The 21322-nt window shown below is 43.0% G+C and overlaps 1 long non-coding RNA gene across 1 annotated transcript; it reads left to right on the plus strand.

Moving 5' to 3' along the window:
* Positions 1-2293: 2293 nt before the first annotated feature.
* Positions 2294-17787, plus strand: LOC310663240. The gene is made up of 3 exons (XR_014504422.1): positions 2294-2443; positions 2569-2707; positions 17487-17787. It is a non-coding gene; the product is annotated as an uncharacterized lncRNA (long non-coding RNA).
* Positions 17788-21322: the final 3535 nt, after the last annotated feature.

Genomic DNA, 21322 nt, shown 5'->3' on the forward strand with positions numbered 1-21322 from the left:
GGCCCTCTGCCTGCTTCCCTGTAGCTTTGCTTCTCACAATGAGGGAACCACCAGAAGGCCCTCGGCGCTGGACCTCAGTGTCCGGGCAGAACGATGGGGGTGGAGATGCTCCTTCAGGTATACTGGGCCAAGACCGTTTAGGGCTTTAAAGGTCAACACCAACCCCTTGAATTGTGCTCGGAAATGTACTGGGAGCCAATGTAGGTCTTTCAAGACCGGTATTATGTGGTCTCGGCAGCCGCCCCCAGTCACCAGTCTAGCTGCCGCATTCTGGATTAATTGTAGTTTCCGGGTCACCTTCAAAGGTAGTCCCACGTAGAGCACCTTGCAGTCCAAGCGGGAGATAACTAGAGCATGCACCACTCTGGCAAGACAGTTTGCGGCCAAGTAGGGTGTTAGCCTGCATACCAGGTGGAGCTGGTAGTCGGCTGCTCTGGATACAGAATTGACCTGTGCCTCAATGGACAGCTGTGAGTCCAAAATTACTTCCAGGCTGCGCACCTGATCCTTCAGGGGCACAGTTACCCCATTCTGGATCAGAGAGTTCTCCACACCTGCCCGCCCCCTGTTCCCCAGGAACAGTTCTTCTGTCTTGTCAGGATTCAACCTCAATCCATTAGCCACCATCCATCCTCCAACCGCCTTCAGGCACTCACACAGGACCTTCACCGCCTTCACTGGTTCTGATTTGAAAGAGAAGTAGAGCTGGGTATCAGCAGCATATTGATGGACACCCAGTCCAAACCCCCTGATGATCTCTCCCAGCAGCTGCATGTAGATGTTAAAAAGCATGGGGGAGAGGATGGAACCCTGAGGCACCCCACAAGTGCCTGAACACTCATTCCCCACCACCACTTTCTGAACACGGCCCAGGCGGAAGGAGCGGAACCACTGTATAACAGCACCCCCAGCTCCCAGCCCCTCTAGACGGTCCAGAAGGATGTTATGGTCGATTGTATCAAAGGCCGCTGAGAGATCCAGCAGAACTAGGAAACAGCTCTCACCTTTGTCCCTAGCCCACCGGAGATCATCAACCAGTGTGACCAAGGCAGTTTCAGTCCCATGATGAGGCGTGAATCCCAATTGGAAGGGATCCAAATGGTTTGCATCCTCCAGGCGTGCCTGGAGTTGTTCAGCAACCACCCGCTCAGTCACCTTGCCCAAAAATGGAAGATTTGAAACTGGGCGATAGTTGGCCAGTTTGCAAAGGGGGGGGGGATAGTTTTGTCTCATGGGGTGGTTGGGGGTAATCTAGTCACCATGATGATGGAGACACTGCCACTTCACCACAAGACTGTGTGGCCTTGTAAAACATTGAGAGGACAGAGAACATGTGGAGCCTCCTACACTCCTCTGAAAGAGGAGGAGCCAGATACTGTACTTATGGAGTCTGTAGGGCTGGGAGGCATAAATTCCCTTCCAAATCATGAATCATCACTCATGAGAACCTCTATGTGCACAAGCTGTTGGGAATCATGCTATCGGTCATCCAGCCAAGCAGATCCCTGGCTCCTTTGCACTGCATATGTGTCCCTTGTAGTAAACACATAGCCAGTTACTCTGCCAGCATTGATGTCTGAGACTTCAGTGGTTTTCTTCAGCTACAGTCCAATGAATTTTGGCAGAGTTATGACATTATAATGAGCACAATTCGGGTGGCTTTGAATAGTATTAGATGAATTCATGTGAACAATCTATGCTGCCTATGGTGTCCCTCCAGTATCAGAAACAGTATTGCTCTAAATACTAGTTGCTGGGATACACAAGTGGAATAGTGCTCCTGTGCCATCAGGTGTAGATGATCTATGGGGATGGGCAGGATCTCTGGTAGAAGACAAACCACACATACTACTATTGAATGCATTTAAGAGCACTGAGAGGTGTGTGTTTTATTGGGGAGGGGGGGAGAGAGAAAAGTGTCCTCAAGATGTGTCCTAAATACATACAGCGGAACAGAAATGGATGCAATAGATCACAATCGACTTATGATGCAGTGTCAGTGAGACTAAAGTGAGATGGAATCAACTGTCCAATCACTAGTTATTTCTCCAACAAATGAAGTGAAATGGATTACCAAAAGAAAGATGGCCATTTTCTGGTATTGATGCCCCAGTTAAGGAGTTGCCATCCCAATAATAGGCACCATATGCAACCAGATATTATAAATAACTTACATTTTATAACCTTAGCTTCTCAGATTTGCATTTCAAAGGGTGTTTTCATTTTAAAGTAAATTGCCATCATTTTTTACATATAATAATGGTTTGCTTCCTTTGTGTTTATTTATGGTGTGCTTTGTAAGCCAACTTAGAGGACTCATGCATTGAGGTGATGATGAAAATGGAGGGGAAAATAAACCATCTGCAGCAACGTTACAACATGAATAAGCCAGGATTTGGAGACCAGTTCTCCTGGCCCAAGGCCCTTTCCTAGGTCCAGCAGGGTAAATTTCAACTGAACCAGAAAATACTGAAGTTGAGGTTCAGTATAGCTCATCTCTTTTATATCAGATGTTTCCAGGCCCGCCCAAAGTATGCAAAACCAAAAGCTTTCCTTTCATCTTTAAAGGTAAACACCAGATCCCTCAGACTGAATCAAGGCTCCGTGGATCTGCTTCAGTAATTTGTTTAGGTCCTCAACTCTCCCATTATAATTTTTAAAATGTTGTGGCTGTTACATTTCATCATGATTATAAGCACGTTGCCATGTAAGTCAAATCTTTTGTATCTTAATTATATGTACTAGTGGTGTGGGGAGTTATTTCCACTTTCGGTCACTGTTTCAATCCTGATGTGATACCTGTTTTTGTGTGTTTGCTTTAAATTGCACACAGTTAAGCAGCGTGTCTCTTCTCTCTGCAGGCGCCAGCTCACAGATTGTCCTCACTCAGTCAGGCCCAGAAATGAAAAAGCCTGGAGAATCTGTGAGGTTAACCTGTGCCACAAAAGGTTTTGATCTTAGCAGCTATGGCATGGACTGGGTCCGGCAGTCTCCGGGAAAAGGGCTGGAATGGCTGGTTTACTATCACACCCCATCCAGCAACCACTACTCCCCAACCATCCAAGGGCGTTTCACTGCCTCCAAGGACAGCACCAACCTTTATCTTCAGATGAACAGCCTGAAGCCAGAAGACACTGCCGTCTATTACTGTGCCAGAGACACAGTGGTGGAAGTTGAATTTGGACTCAGACAAAAACCTTTGTGTGTTAAAGTAAAAGACTGCAGGTGGCACTGAAGAGCTTTTAGTTCAAATGATTGTGCTGAATAAACCTCAAGAAAATAAATACATATCAAGTCTCTCTACATTAGTTCCTGATCTATCCACAAAGGTGGCAGAAACTACTTATCCTAGTTCCCAAAGCTCTTGGGATCAAATAAGTTACCCTGGTTTTATTTCCCTGCTAGACAAGTTCTTGTGGGAATGCAAATTGTTATTATTATGATTATTAACTGAATTTATATACTGCCCTATACCAACAGGTCTCAGGGCGGTTAAGTACATTTTGTCCTAAAGAATAAATAATAATTTTATTTGCTATTTATTTTCAAAATAAATTCCCATAGTGATAGGACACACAAAATAGATATCATAATGCTACAATCCACAGCAACTGTTCCTGATGCTAGTGTGTAGATGAGACGTCAAAGCTCACATTTGTGCAATAGCTGGGAAGAAAACAACACAAAAAAGTGCAATTCCTGCCTATGTCTAATACTGATCAGTTCTCCTTGCAACAATAAAATATACATTAAAACCAACTGTAATTATAAGATATCATAAAACTGTACAATGTTGAGGGGAACAACATAATAAGTCTGTAAGGCATTAGCTTCTCTGAACTTTTAAAGATGGAACATCACCAGTTTTAGCCAAGGGACAAACACAAAGAGGGATCTATGGGAGCACGACAGGTTTGGCCACAATGGCTGCAGAGCTTCTGGGACTCCACAGTAGGTGCCACAGCAATTATGTTGAATGGGAGTTGAGAGGTGGGGGTTGCAGGATTTTGGAGTAACGCAGGGTACCACTGAAATCTGAGAGGCCACTGACTTGCCAACTTTTAAGAATATACAAGTATAAAACAAAATAACTTTTCATTGCAAGAGATCACATTATAAACTACTTATGTACATGTGACTCCGTATTTTGGTAGTCTCTTATATTTCCATTTAGAAATATTAATACTATTATCACTGTTTTCATCATCTATTTCTACCTCCTGTCTTTCGTTTCCGTACAATTTTATTGCCTGATTCATTGGCATTTTAAAAAGGATATTCTATTTTAATTCAGGAGTTCTGTTGTTTGCATTGGCGGGCATAAAAAAAAATTCAGAGGACAGATCCTATAATATTGATAGTAGAGAATAAAATATATAAATAATGTGTCCTTAATGTTGGGGCAAAATATGTCAGACCGAAAGTTTTGCTTACAAAGTCAGAAAGGCAATGTGTATAGAGGCAAATGGAAACAAAAGCATTAAGGACTGAGAAGCATTTCAACTGAAAAAGCTCCTCTGGGAAATATTATATATAGAGGAGGATATGCAAATAATGGAACAGTCCACGCTTTAAACCTGAGCCGTCCTCTTGCTGTGGGTTCCAGCTGAGCTTGTGGAAATATCCTCATCCTGTTAGACAGAAACCAGCTTTCCATCCCAACAACCCAGTAGAAATGATTCTGTGGATACATTTCATATTTAGCTTCTTCCTTTTCAAAGGTACTTAATCCCTTTGGTTGGAATGCAGTTGGTGTGATTTATCAGGAAGCCTTTATAATCCACATATGTAAGGTTTGCAACTCAATCTCTCTCTCTTTCTAGGTGTCCATGCAGATTCTCTGGTGGAATCGGGTGGGGATGTGAAAAGACCTGGAGAGTCCCTTCGACTCACATGTACAACATCAGGATTCAACATAGACAGCTACTGGATGCACTGGGTCCATCAAGCTCCTGGAAAGGGACTCAAATGGCTCTCACGAATTAATGGGGGCAGCACTTATTATGCAGATTCTGCTAAAGGACGATTCACAATCTCCACGGACAGTTCCAAGAAGCTGATCTATCTACATATGACTGGTCTGAAAGCTGAAGATACCGGCATGTATTATTGTGCTAGGGAACACATTGGTGGGAAGTGAATCTGAGCTTACACAAAAACCCATTTGGAGTATAAAGAGAAAGAATGTGGTGGCTTCTAAGGGTTGTAAAAGCTGTTTGGAATTCCTGTTGGGTGATCAAGCAAATCATATATTTGCCACAGATCTTGTACATTTCTGAGGATGTTTCATAGCAGATGTTGTTGACTCAAACAACACATTCAGTGTATTGTGGGTGTTAAGATTTTTCACTGGGTGACCTTGAGTCAGTCTCAGCCTAAACTGCCACATAGGGTTGTTTTGAGGATATTAAAGTGTAAGAAACAACCCTGCATGCAACCTTGGAAGAAATTTGTGCCATCATCATCATCATTATCATCATCATCAACAACAACATTTTACTGCAGAAGCCAGATATATAATAAATTTGACTACTGATTTCTTCATAAAATAAAATAAAATAAAATAAAATAAAATAAAATAAAATATTCAATAACTTTAGAAGTGGGTGGTCCTATAGGATGCTGTTGTAATCTAGACAGAAGTCAACACTTGGCATTATGCAATGGGGAAAATCATAATGTTGGTTCATAGGGGTGGTTGGTGGTGATCTAGTCTCCTTGGTGATGGAGACACTGCCACTTCACTACATGACTGAGTGGCCTGGCAAAACATTAGGAGGGCAGAAAACATGTGGAGCCTCCTACACTTCTCTGAAAGAGGAGCAGTAAGATATTGTACTTACGGGCTGGGAGGCAGAAAATTCCCCTTCCAAATCACTAGTCATCAGTCATGAAAATCTCTGTTAACAAACAATTGGGAATCTTGCTATCGGCCATCCAGCCAAGCACATCCCTTGCTCCTGTACACTTCATATGTGTCCCTTGTTGTAAACACATAGCCGGCTACTCTGCCAACATTTATGTCTGAGAATTCAGTGGTTTTCTTCAGCTACAGTCCAATGCACCTTGGCAGAGTTATGACATCAGGGTGAGCACAATTTTGGTGGTTTTCAAGGAACATTAGATGAATTCATTTCAACAATCTATGCTGCCTATGGTGTCCCTCCAGTATTAGAAAAAGTGTGGGTCTAAATACTAGTTGCTGGGATGCAGAAGTGGAATAGCACTCCTGCGTCGTCAGGTGTAGGTGATCTATGGGGAGGGTCAGGATCTCTGGTAGGGGAGAAGCCACACATTTTACATTTTAATGCATTTAAGAGCACTGAGAAGTGTATGTTTTATTGTGGATGGAGTGTGCGCAAAATGTGTCCTAAATACACACAGTATAACAGAATGGATGGGGTGAATCGGGATGCGATAGATGCAATTCCCACACAGAGACAGAGACAAAAAGAGTTGATTAAAATAAACAAGGGCTCCATTCATTTCACATAAACTTCCCCAGGAAATTTTCCAGTAACTTAAACGTCATGTTTAAACCATACTGATGGTTGAGGACCATTTGGAATTCCCTCTTTGGGTTCCTTAGCTTTTATTGCTTCACTCCACTCCCTCCACTGATGAGAGTCTCCCTTTTTGTCTAAGTTCTGCCCAGCCCTGCCCAGCATATGCAAAAATCATACACTCATTTGCTTTTAAATGGCTAACTTTTCTCCTCCTCCGGAGAAACGAAAGATCTCCTTGAGCCTGTTTCAACAATCAGAGGGGTTCCTCATCTCTCTGTTCACAATGTTCTGGCTATTGAATTCCTTCCTCTTCGTAACTGGGATTGCTTGTAAGTAATTCTTCAAAAGTTATTTTTGAACAAATCATTATATTTTGCAAGCATTCAATCCAGCGAAGTGCCCTGCACAGAAACACCTGCTCTATATTTATTTATAAATCCACTTAATGTGCTTCCTCTCTTTTCAGGGGCCAGTTCAGAGATTGTTCTCACTCAGTCAGGCCCAGAATTGAAAAAGCCTGGAGAATCCGTGAGACTCACCTGTTCCACAGCTGGATTTGATCTTAGCAGCGCTGACACGCACTGGCTCCGTCAGTCTCCAGGGAAAGGGCTGGAATGGCTGATATACTATTACTCTTCAACTGGTACCAATTATTACTCCCCAACCATTCAAGGGCCTCCAAGGATAGCTCCAACTTATATCTGCACATGAACAATCTGAAGCAAGAAGACACAGCCACGTATTACTGCGCCAGAGGCTCACAGTGATGAAAAGCTAGTCTTGGGTCTGGCAAAAACCATTCCATTATGTAACTCAGGAAAGAGAAATCCTGTAGGGGGCATACACATTTGACAAGACAAGTATTAAGAAAATCACGGCAATGAGATGAAACCACAATGTGAAGAGTTTGTGAAGAAGGAAGTTTCATTTCCCAAAGGAAGCAGGTGTCTAGGATTTCTCCTCCAAATGTGGAAATATATGAAGTTCTTGGTCATATGAGGTTTCCAATAAAGTGAAGCAGATCTAGGGAAAAGAAGCATAGGAATGATCATCAATTAATCACTGTCTCTCTGTGAAAATATTTATATTGTTATAGGTTTTTTTGTGAGGCATATCCCCCACAGTTCTTAAATTTAATAAATGCTTGGATTTTGTTGTTTAGTTGTTTAGTCGTGTCCAAATCTTTGTGACCCCATGGACCAGAGTAGGCCAGGCACTCCTGTCTTCCAATGCCTCCCGCAGTTTGGTCAAACTCATGCTGGTAGCTTCGACAACACTGTCCAACCATCTCATTCTCCGTTGTCCCCTTCTCCTTGTGCCCTCCATCTTTCCCAACATCAGAGTCTTTTCCAGGGAGTCTTCTCTTCCCATGAGGTGGCCAAAGTATTGGAACCTCAGCTTCACGATCTGTCCTTCCAGTGAGCACTCAGGGCTGATTTCCTTAAGAATGGAAAGGTTTGATCTTCTTGCAGTCCATGGGACTCTCAAGAGTCTCCTCCAGCACCATAATTCAAAAGCATCAATTCTTCAGCGATCAGCCTTCTTTATGGTCCAGCTCTCACTTCCATACATCACCACTGGGAAAACCATAGCTTTAACTATACGTACCTTTGTTGGCAAGGTGATGTCTCTCCTTTTTTAAGATGCTGTCTAGGTTTGTCATTGCTTTTCTCCCAAGAAGCAGGTGTATTTTAATTTCGTGACTGCTGTCACCATCTGCAGTGATCATAGAGCCCAAGAAAGTAAAATCTCTCACTGCCTCCATTTCTTCCCCTTCTATTTGGCAGGAGGTGATGGGACCAGTGGCCATAATCTTCATTTTTTTGATGTTGAGCTTCAAACAATATTTTGCGCTCTCCTCTTTCACCCTCATTAAAAAGTTCTTTAAATCCTCCTTGCTTTCTACCATCAAGGTTGTGTCATCTGCATATCTGAGGTTGTTGATATTTCTTCTGGCAATCTTAATTCCAGTTTGGGATTCTTCCTGCCCAGCCTTTCGCCTGATGAATTCTGCATATTAGTTAAATAAGCAGGGAGACAATATACAGCCTTGTTGTACTCCTTTCCCAATTAGCAGAATGCTAAAATATAGGTAAGATGCATTTTCTGGGATCGGGAATCCATGGTGTGGGCTACTTCCTAAATATAAGTAAACATTCCAAAATTTTATCCAAAGTCCCATTGCTCAGTCACAAAAGCTAGCACCTTCCCCGCATATTTGCAAAAGGAAAATACAAGCCTTCATCAGGTGTTTGTACATTTTTCACAGTAACTTAAAAATACAGTTCACACACAATTATAAACCATTTTATGTAATATTAAATAATTTCAACATTTTTATGGTCATGAAAGTGCAGGTGAATTTTAATGTGAAGTTTTAACTGACGTAGAAATATGGTGAACTGAATGGGAAAGCGTGTTCTCCTTCATGGAGAGCACGTGTTGTGGTGGGGGCCTTCAGGACACTCCAAAGTTGGAGGGCGGGCTAATTGATTGTTGGCCACTGATGCGATTGGGGCTTCCCTTGTTGTTGGGAAGAAGTTAATGTTGCCATTTATTGATTGACAGCCAGAAATACTAAAACTCCTTGCACGAGGCTAGGGCTTCCTCTTTTCGCCAGTGCATCGGATTGCCCGTCCCTCCCTCCCTAGAATTAGGGTTCTTCGCTTTGACCTTGGTATGCCTGTCATGGGGTCGTCTGCTTTGGAGCGGGGGCCTGGTAGGAATTTGTCCATCTGGCTGATTGGCTGGGGCCATTTGGTTTTTGCCTACTGCGTAGCAAATCGTCACAACTTGTAAGGTTCGCGGTTAGGCATTGGTTTATGGTTTGGTTGGTTGAGGGGCATGGATTGGCTGTGCCTGCCCCTCTAATGCTGCTGCTGCAAAGGATTCCGTTAAAGGAATTGGGGGCTAACTATTGCTTGTCCACTCTGTCAAGGGGGCTCGGGCCATAGCAATGAGCTCCTGGTTGCATTTGGGGTGAGGGCAGGTTCCCTGCTCCGCGTAACCCCCAAGTGTATTCCCCCATTCTGACTTTCTCATCGTGCGGAATGTCAGTCTGTCCCCCATGGTGGGGGCAGATAGTTGCAACCAATGCCTAAGCAACCACTCACAAATTTGTATTTTAATAAAGTTGTGGCCAAAATTATGCCAAAAATCTTAAACAAAAATTTCTGTGTGATGTGTGAGTTATTTGGGGTGGACCTGGGGACCTCGACACGCAAAAGGGGCAACTGGGGTAAACTGAAATTGACAGATGAATCCATGTCAAAGTAGATTGTCTACTTATCTGCTATGGAGGCTGTTTGCCCCTTTGACCCACCAGTGCAGCTAGAAAACCATCTGCAAAAGGACATTATTTAGAGTGAACTGAAATGGCTTCAGGACAGAAGGTAGTAATCACTTTCACATCCACAACGACAGGAATATTTGGGGGATTTGCAATGACTGTTTCAGAAACGTTTGCTGCTGAACCTGCCCAACAACACTGGCACTTGGCTCACGGCAGGTTTTCTGAAGGGAATGCTGCCCTTGACCTTAAAAAAATGTTCCACACCCTAGACTGGACCAATGCTATTCTGAATACCTGCATTTCCCAATTAAAGTTTGAGTGCCTTAAGTACTGCATTGTAATTTCTGTTCACTCCCAAAGCCAGAGAAACTCTGGGCAAGATGGCATCAAGTCACACGCCTGTTTCCAGGAAACATGATGGGCAATCACGGGTAGGAAAGGTGGGATTCTGACATTCATTCTTAGCCACTCCATTATTGCATCTTCTTTCAGCCTTCAGTTCTCTTTTATGAGAGGCACCCAGGACAACATGCAAATGGGTTTCTGGTACGGCCTTCTTTAAAGAGGGCGTGCAGGTCTAAGATACCAAATTCAAGGTCTTCGGCAGCATCCAGATCTTCGTCTGGTCCTGCAACCATCCAAGTCATGGAGAGGAATCTTTTGATTGGTTTCCTAATGATATTTCCTGCATGTAAGATAGTTTCCCATTTCCTCTTAAGAAGGGGTTATTCGTGTGTAATATCATCATGTTTCTTATTTATTTTTGTCTTCTTCAATTCTTTTCTGATAAATGCAGACAGTTCCTCACAGATTACCCTCACACAGTCCGGCAATGGGCTGAAAAGACCTGGAGAGACTCTGCAGCTGACCTGTACAGTGTCTGGATTTTCTCTAACAAGCTATAGTGTGCACTGGGTCCGTCAGCCTCCTGGAAAAGGGCTGGAGTGGACTGGACGAATGAGGTATGATGGAAGCAATAACTATAACTCTGCTCTCCAAAACCGGATCACCATCACAAGGGACATCTCAAAAAGCCAGGTGTCCCTGCAACTGAGGGCCCTGAAGCCTGAAGACTCTGCCATGTACTATTGTGCAAGAGACACAGTGAGACAACCCAACTCCGGGGCTGCACAAAAACCACCCCAACTGAGAACCAGGCTTCAGTGTTGCATATGCTTGAAATAGCCCTGTTTTTTTCCTGCCTATTCATTTCCTCTCCCTTCAGATTCATCAATGACAGAAGAGTGCTCTGTTCTGAAAAGCAAACAATGGGAAAATATCCAGTTGGTTAAAACATGGTGCTGATGATGCCAAGGTTGCAGGTTCGATCCCCTTATGGGACAACTGCATATTCATGCATTGCAGAGGGTTGGACTGGATGATTCTCAGGGTCCTTTCCAACTCTACAATTCTGTGATTCTATGAAAACATCTGGATGACACCTGGTTAGGGAAAGCTGCTTATATGTATCCACACCAAAGACCTAGGAGTACACATCAATACCAGATATTTTAGTATTACCAAAACAATTCTATTCATAGTTACTTGGAAAATGTGCGTGTGCACCACATGATATGATTGATCATTTAGGCTGGGGCTTACCTCAAGTGATCCGGCATTAACATCTGTGTGTGCCCAAGCATGTTGAAATTAACTCCCCTGAGAGAAGCACACAGCTGGTTTCTCTAGTCCCCTGTTAGCCTTTATGTACGAGAATTCAGCATTGTGAGCATGGGGCAGCACAGTGGTTTTCCTCTGCACAAAAACCCAGGAGGTCAAAGAACCATGGAAATCTGCATCTGATAGCTACAGACAAATGCACTTTGGTAGGGTTATGACAACCTGGGAGGCTTTAAAATTCGTGGAGGGTAAGGCTATCAATGTCTACACCTTACAGTGGTTATGCTCTCCCCCTCACTCTTAGAGGCAATAAGGCCCCTGCATACCATTTCCTGGGAATCACAAGTAGAGAAAGGGCTATTTCATCCATGTCCTGCTTGTGAGGATCCCATAGATCTCAGTGGCTGGTCACTGGAAGACACAGTATTTTGATAAACCTCTGAAGCATGACAAGCCCCTTCTACTCAACAGTTCTCGTGGAGCTGGATAGATCTGTCTCATGGGTCAAAATCTGGTAGTTTCCCTCACCCATCACTGCTCCATTTCAATGAAGAACAGCTTCATTCCTTTCGCTTGAAGTTCCCAATTATGATATGATACCATATCTTTATTGTCATTGTCCCATACAGAACACTGAAATTGAAAAATCTACATAAGACATTTAAAACCCCCTAAAAACTCTGAAACCCCATTTTAAAATACAATATGCTATAGAGACTCCTTATACTGCGTTTGGAACCAAAATTGCATTTGGGTAGAAATGTTTCTCAGGCAGCTAGTCCTGGTCTTTATAACCCTGTACTTTCTTCCAGAAGGCAGAAGCTGAAACAGATCAATTAATTCTCCCTCGTGTGCATTTCTGATGGTTGAAGTTCATTTGGATATCCCACTTGGAAAACCTTAGCATTTTGGCCTTCTCTCCACTGCCTGCCACCCTTTTCATCTTAGCTATGCCTCACCCCGCCCAGAATATGTAAAACTCATACACTCTCACTTCCTTTTAAAAGGCCAACTTTTCTCCTCCTTAGGAAAAAAGGAACAACACACAAAGATTTCCCGGAACCTGCTTCAGCCACCATTAGGGTTCCTTGTTTCAGTGTTCACAATGTTCTGGCTATTGAGTTCCTTCATCTTCATAACTGGGCTTTCTTGTAAGTAAATTTTTCAGCAGATATTTTTGAGAAAGCAATTGCATTTTGGTAGCATTTATTTTAGCAAAATGCCAATCAAGAAAAATAATAATCTGATTCAGCCACAGTATTTATTTACAATTCAGCTGGTTAACCTATGTTCGCCTATTCTCTTCAGGGGCCAGTTTACAGATTGTTCTCACCCAGTCGGGGCCAGAAGTAAAAAAGCCTGGAGAGTCTGTGAGGTTCACTTGTTCTACAACAGGACTTGCTCTTAGCAGTGCTCACATGCACTGGCTCCGCCAGTCTCCAGGGAAAGGGCTGGAATGGTTGGTTCATTATCAATCATCATCTAGCTATACCTACTCTGCAACCATCAAAGGGCGTTCCACTGTCTCCAAGGACAGCTCCAGATTTTATCTTCAGATGAACCGCCTGAAGCAAGAAGACACAGCCATATATTACTGTGCCAGAGAAAGACACAGTGTTGGAAACTGAACTTGAGCTCACACAAAAACGTTTCCCTATTAAACACAAAGGCCACAGGTGGCACTGGAGAGCTTTCAGCTAGAATGATTGCACTAAACTGAACACAATACGATTCTCATAAAGTCTCTATATTAGTCCCTCGAGGGAAGAATAGGGGTTGCTGGTGCAACAAAACAAATCATAGCAAAAGGAAAATGTTTTTCCAAAGCAAGAAACACACAGTGACACACATCACCCTAATCAACACCAGGAAAGCACATTCTTTGAATCCCTCCACAGTCTACCTAAGGCCCCAGTATTTCTTATCAATGATCCATCAAGGGATTCATTTTTGCTGGATTTTGGGACCTTGGCAGCACCACTGCTGCATAACTATTGTTATGACACCAGCATAAACTGAATCCGTCGACCCCCTGGAAAAGGGCTGGAGTGGATTGGAGAAATGAGGCGTAATGCAGACCGTAACTATAACAATGGGCTCCAAAATAGAGTCACCATCACAAGGGTCTCTTCTAAAGGCCAGGTGTTTCTGGAACTAAGTAGTCTGAAGCCTGAAGACACTGCCATATATTACTGTGCAAGACACACAATGCAAGGGCTGAACAACATCCAGTTTAACAGAAAACCAGGCTTCAGTCCTGCATCTGTTTGTGTGTAACCACTGGAAACAACACGGCTTTTCTGCCTGTTCATTTCCTCTACTTTCAAATGCATGAATGACATAACATAACAGAATCCCGTGTTAAATAGCTGCAAGTAGGAAATTAATTCTGCGATACAGGGATCCTCAGAAATGACTTAGCATGGATCATAACATAGGAACACACAATGAGGTCTTATAGTCAGACCCACAGACCCATGTAACTTGGGATTGTCTACAGTAAGGATGATGAACTTGTGGACTTCCAGATGATGTTGCACTGTGACCTCCATCACCCATGTCTATTGCTTCAGCCTGCTGGGGCTTGTGGAAGTTGAAGTCCCAGGTCAACTGCAAGGCCACAGAATCACCACTCTTTTGGTCAATGCTGGCTGACACCACATCTCCAAGGAGGCTTTCCCCCATTTTTAATTGGAAGAGGCAGGAATTGATCCAGAGACCTGCTCCATGCAAATCATTGGCTGCACAACAGCCTGCATTCCCCTCCACTATTCCAGTGGCCCTTAAGCCTGGAAAAAGGGGCATTGCATGGGCACAGTGGGGTGGCACAAGAGGATAGGGAATTTAGAGGGATACTAAGCCCATTCATCGCAGTCACATGACCTGACAACCGAGCATAAATGAACCTGGGGAAGGCTTGTTTTCCCTCTGCCAGACTCTGCCAGTGTTGGTTCTTGAGTACCGTGGTACCTTAGGTTACATACGCTTCAGGTTACATACGCTTCAGGCTACACACTCCACTAACCAGAAATAGTACTTCAGGTTAAGAACTTTGCTTCAGGTTGAGAGCAGAAATCATGCTCCGATGGCACGGCAGCAGCAGGAGGCCCCATTAGCTAAAGTGGTGCTTCAGGTTAAGAACAGTTTCAGGTTAAGTACGGACCTCCGGAACGAATTAAGTACTTAACCCGAGGTACCACTGTACTTTAATACAAGCAGGAATGATTTATGCTGTCCATGAAGAAAAATGGTGGTCAGTTTTTCTCATCAAATGATCAGCCTGAAAGTAGAGAACAGCTTATAATTGCACCCATTAATTAAGGCACAATATGTCAGGAACATGGGCCTCAGGACCCGGCAGCGGGGGCAACCTTGGTAAGTAAGCAAGAGGCTGCCTCTGCAGAGGAGGGAGAAGTGTTAAGTTTCAGAGCTGACAGTCCACAGCCCCTCCTTTCCAGACCAGACACTGCTAGCTCGGATGAAGAGGGAAAGTTGGAAGGTGACCATGGCAAAGCAGAGCGGCAAACCGATAAGATAGGCTCGGAAACTCTGTCCACTGACAGTGCAGAAGGGACAATCCAGGCTCTCAGTCCTCACTCCTGGTAATGGAAAAGACTCCAAGAAGAACGGAAGAGGAGGGGTCGAAAGACGAGGTTCTTCCGTAGTTCCTGTTGTGGGTGGGGGTCTGATTCAGAATACAGCACCTATCGTTGCTGAGAGGGAGTGCGAAGCTCTGCTCTGGATGTTTGTTTCTGCAAATAAAACTATCTTGATGTGATGGGAGTCTTACTGCTGGTCAGCCCACTCGTTGCCAGAGATCGGTATACAAGAACTGCATAGTGATGGGAATCCAGTCGGGGTTTATATGGAATCAGTGGACAGGGAGGAAAAACAACCTTTTGTTACATAAGCTATACAAATGACTTGCTGATGGCGGCACTCGTGATCCATGGTAGTGGAGACTGAGGAAAACCACAGAACAGCAGGTACTTAGAAAAGGATAGAAACCACAAGTAGAGGAGATACTAGAGAGAGAAATCTCCTTTAACCAGAGGAAGCAGGTGTCTAGGAACTGCTCTTTTGAAACAGATGAATACATGATGCAGAAATTTAATGTTTCACATTCATCAGGCCCTCTCCTGCACCACCCACTCTTTTCATCTGTGGTCTGTCCTCTTTCTTTCTTTCTTTCTTTCTTTCTTTCTTTCTTTCTCCCTTTCGTTTGAAGTTCTTTCAATTTCTAAACTATTCAGCCAAAAGAGATAGCCAATTTCAATTTTCACTTAAAATTGAGAGAGTTTCTCTTCTTAGTCTCACAGTCTAGCTCCCTAACTAAATATTGTTTCCATATACCCAAGTGATACAACAGTTCATTGAAGTGGAAACTTGTCTTCTTCTTCAAGTCCAACATACCTACTCTTTGAGTCACATGATCCAGGGACACTGCCTTTCTCTGAAATGAGATTAGACTGTCCCGTTTTCTGAGTGTCTGGCCACTTCACACTTTTCACAGCAAAGTACAGAGAGGAATCTGCTTGGCCTGTTTTGTTAGATGGACTAACCCAATCCATCACTCTTGAGGTTCCTTGTGGATAGGGAGACAACCGTCAGTTAGATTATACATGTCTCCAGATTTTGCATTCTTCATGTGCACATGAAAAATAATGTTTTACAGAAAAGATGAGTACAAAACTCATATTCTACTAGTGAATGTGTTGAAGAAAACTGAAGAAATGTGTATGTTGTGGGGGGAAAGTGTGCCCAAAATATTTCCAAAACACAGTAGAACAGAATGGATGGGGTGAAATGGAATGGAATAGGGTGGATTGGACCCACTGCTTTCTCTGGAGGGATGCAGGGGTACGCATATCCCTAAACATTTAGTGAATCTTTGTCCATTTGTCCATTTACTGTGTTTCTTTTCCCTGATTTGAACTATAAAATGGTGCTTTTCTTGAGTGAAAATGAGAGTATCCCTAAACATTTTTTTTTAGAAAAAAAGCACTGATTGGACCTATGAACCAGGGAGAGATAGTTGAGCTATAGAATGAGCTGCTGAACCACTAGTTTCTTCTGAGCACCTCCACCAAATGAGTGAAATGGAAAACCTAAAGTGAGAGTACCCCCCTTCTGGTACCCCAGTTATGGTGTCACCTTCCCAATGATTTGCGTCATCTTTATGGTCTTTTTTGGGACCAAGGGAAGCTTATTGTATGCATCCAGACATTTTAAAAAACATATTTTATAACTTCATCTTCCCATTTGTGTTATGATTTTTAAAATTTAATTGGGAATATTTCAAGTTTTTTTTAAAAAATATACTAACATTTGGGTTTGTTTGTATTTATCTGCACGATGCTTTGTGAGCTAACTCAGAGAACTCTTGTGATGCGGTGGTGGTATACATGCAAGAAAAACACAAACAGGATCTGAAGATAACTTGCCTCATACACAAGATGCTATCCTACACTCCATCTGCATTTTATATTTTACACAGGATCAAACCACTTTAAACTGTTGTGGCTACACCAGAGAAACCAACTGTGGTTTGTTAAGGGTGTTGAGAGTGGTGAGGCAACCCCTATTCCTCTCACAGACCTACAATACCCAGAGTTCCCTGGTGGGGGGAGAAACTTGATTGTTAAACCAGGAGGGAACTATCAGTTGAGCAATGAAATGCTTAAGCTGAGATCCAGTGAACCACATCTCTTTCATATCAGATGTTTCCAGGCCCGCCCAAAATATGCAAAAACGAAAGCTTTCATTTCACCTTTAAAAGTTGACACCAGCCCCCTCAGACTGAATCATATATCTGCTTCAGTAATTTCTTTGAATCCTCAACACTTCCATTATACTTTTCTAAAATGTTGTGGCTGTTAAATTTCCTCTTCTTTATAAGCAGGTTGCCATGTAAGTTATACATTTTAAAATCTTTATTGTATATACATAGGGGTGGGTGGGGAGCTACTTCTACAATGGGTCACTCTGTTAATCCAGATGAGAAACCTGTTTTTGTGTGTTTGCTTTTAATTGCACACAGTTAAGCAGTGTGTCTCTTCTCTCTGCAGGGGCCAGTTCACAGATTGTCCTCACTCAGTCAGGCCCAGAAATGAAAAAGCCTGGAGAATCTGTGAGGTTAACCTGTGCCACAAAAGGTTTTGCTCTTAGCAGCTATGGCATGGACTGGGTCCGGCAGTCTCCGGGAAAAGGGTTGGAATGGCTGGTTTACTATTACACCCCATCCAGCAACTACTACTCCCCAACCATCCAAGGGCGTTTCACTGCCTCCAAGGACAGCACCAACCTTTATCTTCAAATGAACAGCCTGAAGCCAGAAGACACTGCCGTCTATTACTGTGCCAGAGACACAGTGGTGGAAACTGAACTCGAGCTCAGACAAAAACCTTTGTGTATTAAATTTAAAAACTGCAGGTGGCACTGAAGAGCTTTCAGTTCAAATGATTGTGCTGAATAAACCACAAGCAAATAAATACTTATCAAGTCTCTCAGCGCTAAAAAGTCATCTGAACAGCCTCCTACAATATAAGCACAGAGAAAAGATTACTGTTGGTGGTGCTCATGCTCCATGACATTGGGCAATGGAGTCCAAAGGCCTAATACCACCTGCAAGAGAAAATAGAGAGAGAAATTTAATTTTGCCAAACAAAGAAACTGTCTGGGATATCCTGTTTAGATGGAGGCGACATTTTTAAAGGATGAGGAAGACAACCCTTAAAATAACCTTATTTCTTTATATATTTTCCTGAATGCCTCCATTTTATTTCCACATTTATATGACTTTGATTATGAAAATGTTTAAAATTAATTATATTTCTTTTATTATGTGTGTGTTTGTGTGTATTCAACCTTTGTCTCAAAATATGTATTTAAATGTATGTTTTTACACATTTAAACTGCTGAAGCAGATGGAATTATTGCGTAGCAAATTTCTGAAACGCACATTAACTGAAATTTGCCGATTAAAGCTTGATTTCCTCAGGCACTGCTACTTATGTTCTCCTGGTTTTCTAGATCTGCAAATGGTGTGGGCTAGCATTTCCTTTTAAAAGTCTCATTATAGCTGATTTCAGTTTCCTTTGTTGTTTTTATTATTCAACTAATGCAGCTGATCAAAGTGTTGCATACAGTAAAGCTACCAAAAGGACAAAGCTGCAACCCTGAAATTCTTTATAGTCACATATCACATGTGAAATAACAGTTTCCTTTGCTGATTTGTTTTAATTTTGGAATGTAGTTTTGTAAATGGAATCAAAGGAAATGAGTGTCATTCTAGAAGCCATTCTATACTGCGTCTATATTGTGTCCTCCCTGCAGTCTGCCAGGTGCTGTTTCCCCTCTCCCAATCCTCTCTATCTTTAAATCGGACTTTGAAATTGCAGAGAGATGTGGGGCTGCTGTTCTTAGCATGATAACCCCACCTCCTGCATGTGTGCCTGTACTTGCAGCTTATAATAACAGCACTGATGACACCATGCAAATTACATCCTGGGGGGCCTTCATTAAAAAGAAGTCCTGTGCAGAGGATGCAGAGCTCAAGTCTTCTTCAGGTCCTGGGAGATGATGCCATTGATCATGGAACTGCAACCCTTGATGATTTTCTTAATGTTCTTCCCAGCATGTAAGAGAAAAATCCTCCCCCCACTCTTGTAGACAATCCATCACTATGTTGTGTCATTCCATGTCATTTCATGTTTTATTTTGCTTCTCCATATACAGACATTTCCTCACAGATCACTCTTACTGAGTCTGGAGGTGGCGTGAAAAGACCAGGAGAGACATTGCGACTGACTTGTACAGTGTCTGGGTTTTCTTTAACAAGCTATCAAGTACACTGGATCCGTCAGCCACTCGGAAAGGGACTGGAGTGGGCTGGACGTATCCAGAGTGGTGGAAGCACTAACTATAACAGTGGCCTCCAAAACCGGATCACCATCACAAGAGACACTTCAAAAAACCAGGTGTTCCTGCAACTGACTAGCCTGAAGCCTGAAGATTCTGCAATGTATTACTGTTCAAGGGACACAGTGAGCAAAATGTTCTAAGGGGCAATACAAAAACTCAGCTTCCTGAAAACAAAATACGAGTCATTCACGTGTTTGCTTGCAGCAGCTGGGTGTAATGCCGTCTATAATCTGCTCTGTCAAAAGCAAATGCATGATGTTATTCCAGGCAGCATTCTGTGTTCGACAGATGTCTTTGTTTACAAATGTAGAACTGCAAAAATAGAATTGCCAGCACACCTCTTCCATGTGTATTCAAAATCCATCAGTTAAAGAGTTACAACTGCTGCTGCTTAGTAAAGAAAAATGTCAATGTCAATAATATCGAAACCTCCCCTGCCTGGCATTGGCAGGACACTGATGATTGTGCACCAGGGGTCGGAGGGTCTGATTCAGGAAAGGAGGGCCGAAGTTTGTGGGAACCTGTACCAGCCAGAAGGCAAAAATCGTAGGCAGGGGAAGCTTCAGAGCTTTAAGATGGAGCACAGGATTGGTTGGAAGAAGAAGGGGAAAGGGGGTCAGGAAAGTGAAGGGCCAGGTGCCAGTAGCATAACGTGGGGAGGGGGCAGGGGTCCATTGCCCGGCCACACATTCAGGGCAGAGTTCCCTGTTCTGCCCTGCCTAGCTCCAGCAGCGAAGGTGAATCTGAAAAGGAAAGAGCACCAATATTTTTAATGGTTACGATTCAGTGGACCCCATTCATAACTTACCAAATGTTAGGTCTCGTTTATGCTTAGGGAAGAGGGAAGGTTTGGAACTCACTTTAAAGGGCATATTTAAAATGTCTAACAGCTTATATTTACATACTTTGCTTTATGTTTTGTGACTCTAAATCTGTGTTGGAGTACTTACCCCAAACTTGTATCCTGGCATCCCGTCATTCTCTTTTTTATATACATATTTTTCCTTGCACCAACATTCCCCCACCTTAATAAATGATACAGAAAATGAAAATAAAACAAACAAATACTGATACAAAATCAAACAAAAGGAAATACACATACACTGCAGATATAAACCCTACATACCCCCGTGGCTCGACTTCCTTTAGTTCAAATTTAAATACAGTCATTTTATTATTTGGATAATACATCTCTTATAACCATTTCTAATTATTATTCTCGCTTATGCTTTACATACTTAGTCCATACATACTTAGTCCATGCATATCAACATATTATTTTTAGAGCAGTGTTTTTCCATATACTCCTCAAAACATTGCTTTTCTAATCTTAATTTTTTATTTGTGTGGAGGCTTATGCCTGCTGATAACTTAGTCAATTCCATAAATTCGCTTAATTTACATATCCAGTTTTCTTTTCTGGGTATTGTCTCACCTTTCCATTTACTGGTGAGAACTATTCTGGCGGGTGCAGTGGCGTATAGAAATATTGATTTACTTTTCTGTGGTATAGGTAAAGGTAAAGGGACCCCTTCACTCTGGGTTTATCCACACTTACAGTTTGCCCCACTTTTTCTTTAAAGGTAAAGGTAAATGGACTCCTGACCATTAGGTCCAGTCGTGGCTGACTCTGGGGTTGCGGCACTCATCTCGCTTTATTGGGCGAGGGAGCCGGCGTACAGCTTCCGGGTCATGTGGCCAGCATGACTAAGCTGCTTCTGGCGAACCAGAGCAGCACACAGAAACGCTGTTTTCCTTCCTGCCGGAGCGGTACCTATTTATCTACTTGCATTTGATGTGCTTTTGAACTGCTAGGTGGGCAGGAGCTGGGACTGAGCAACGGGAGCTCACCCTGTCGCAGGGATTCGAACCGTCGACCTTCTGATCGGCAAGCCCTAGGCTCTGTGGTTTAACCCACAGCGCCACCCGCGTCTCTTTTTCTGTGGGATATCCTTCCCTAATAAACCTAGTAAATACGCCT

This window comes from Podarcis tiliguerta (genome assembly GCF_965153285.1).
Source record: "Podarcis tiliguerta genome assembly, chromosome: 13".
NCBI lineage: Eukaryota > Metazoa > Chordata > Lepidosauria > Squamata > Lacertidae > Podarcis > Podarcis tiliguerta.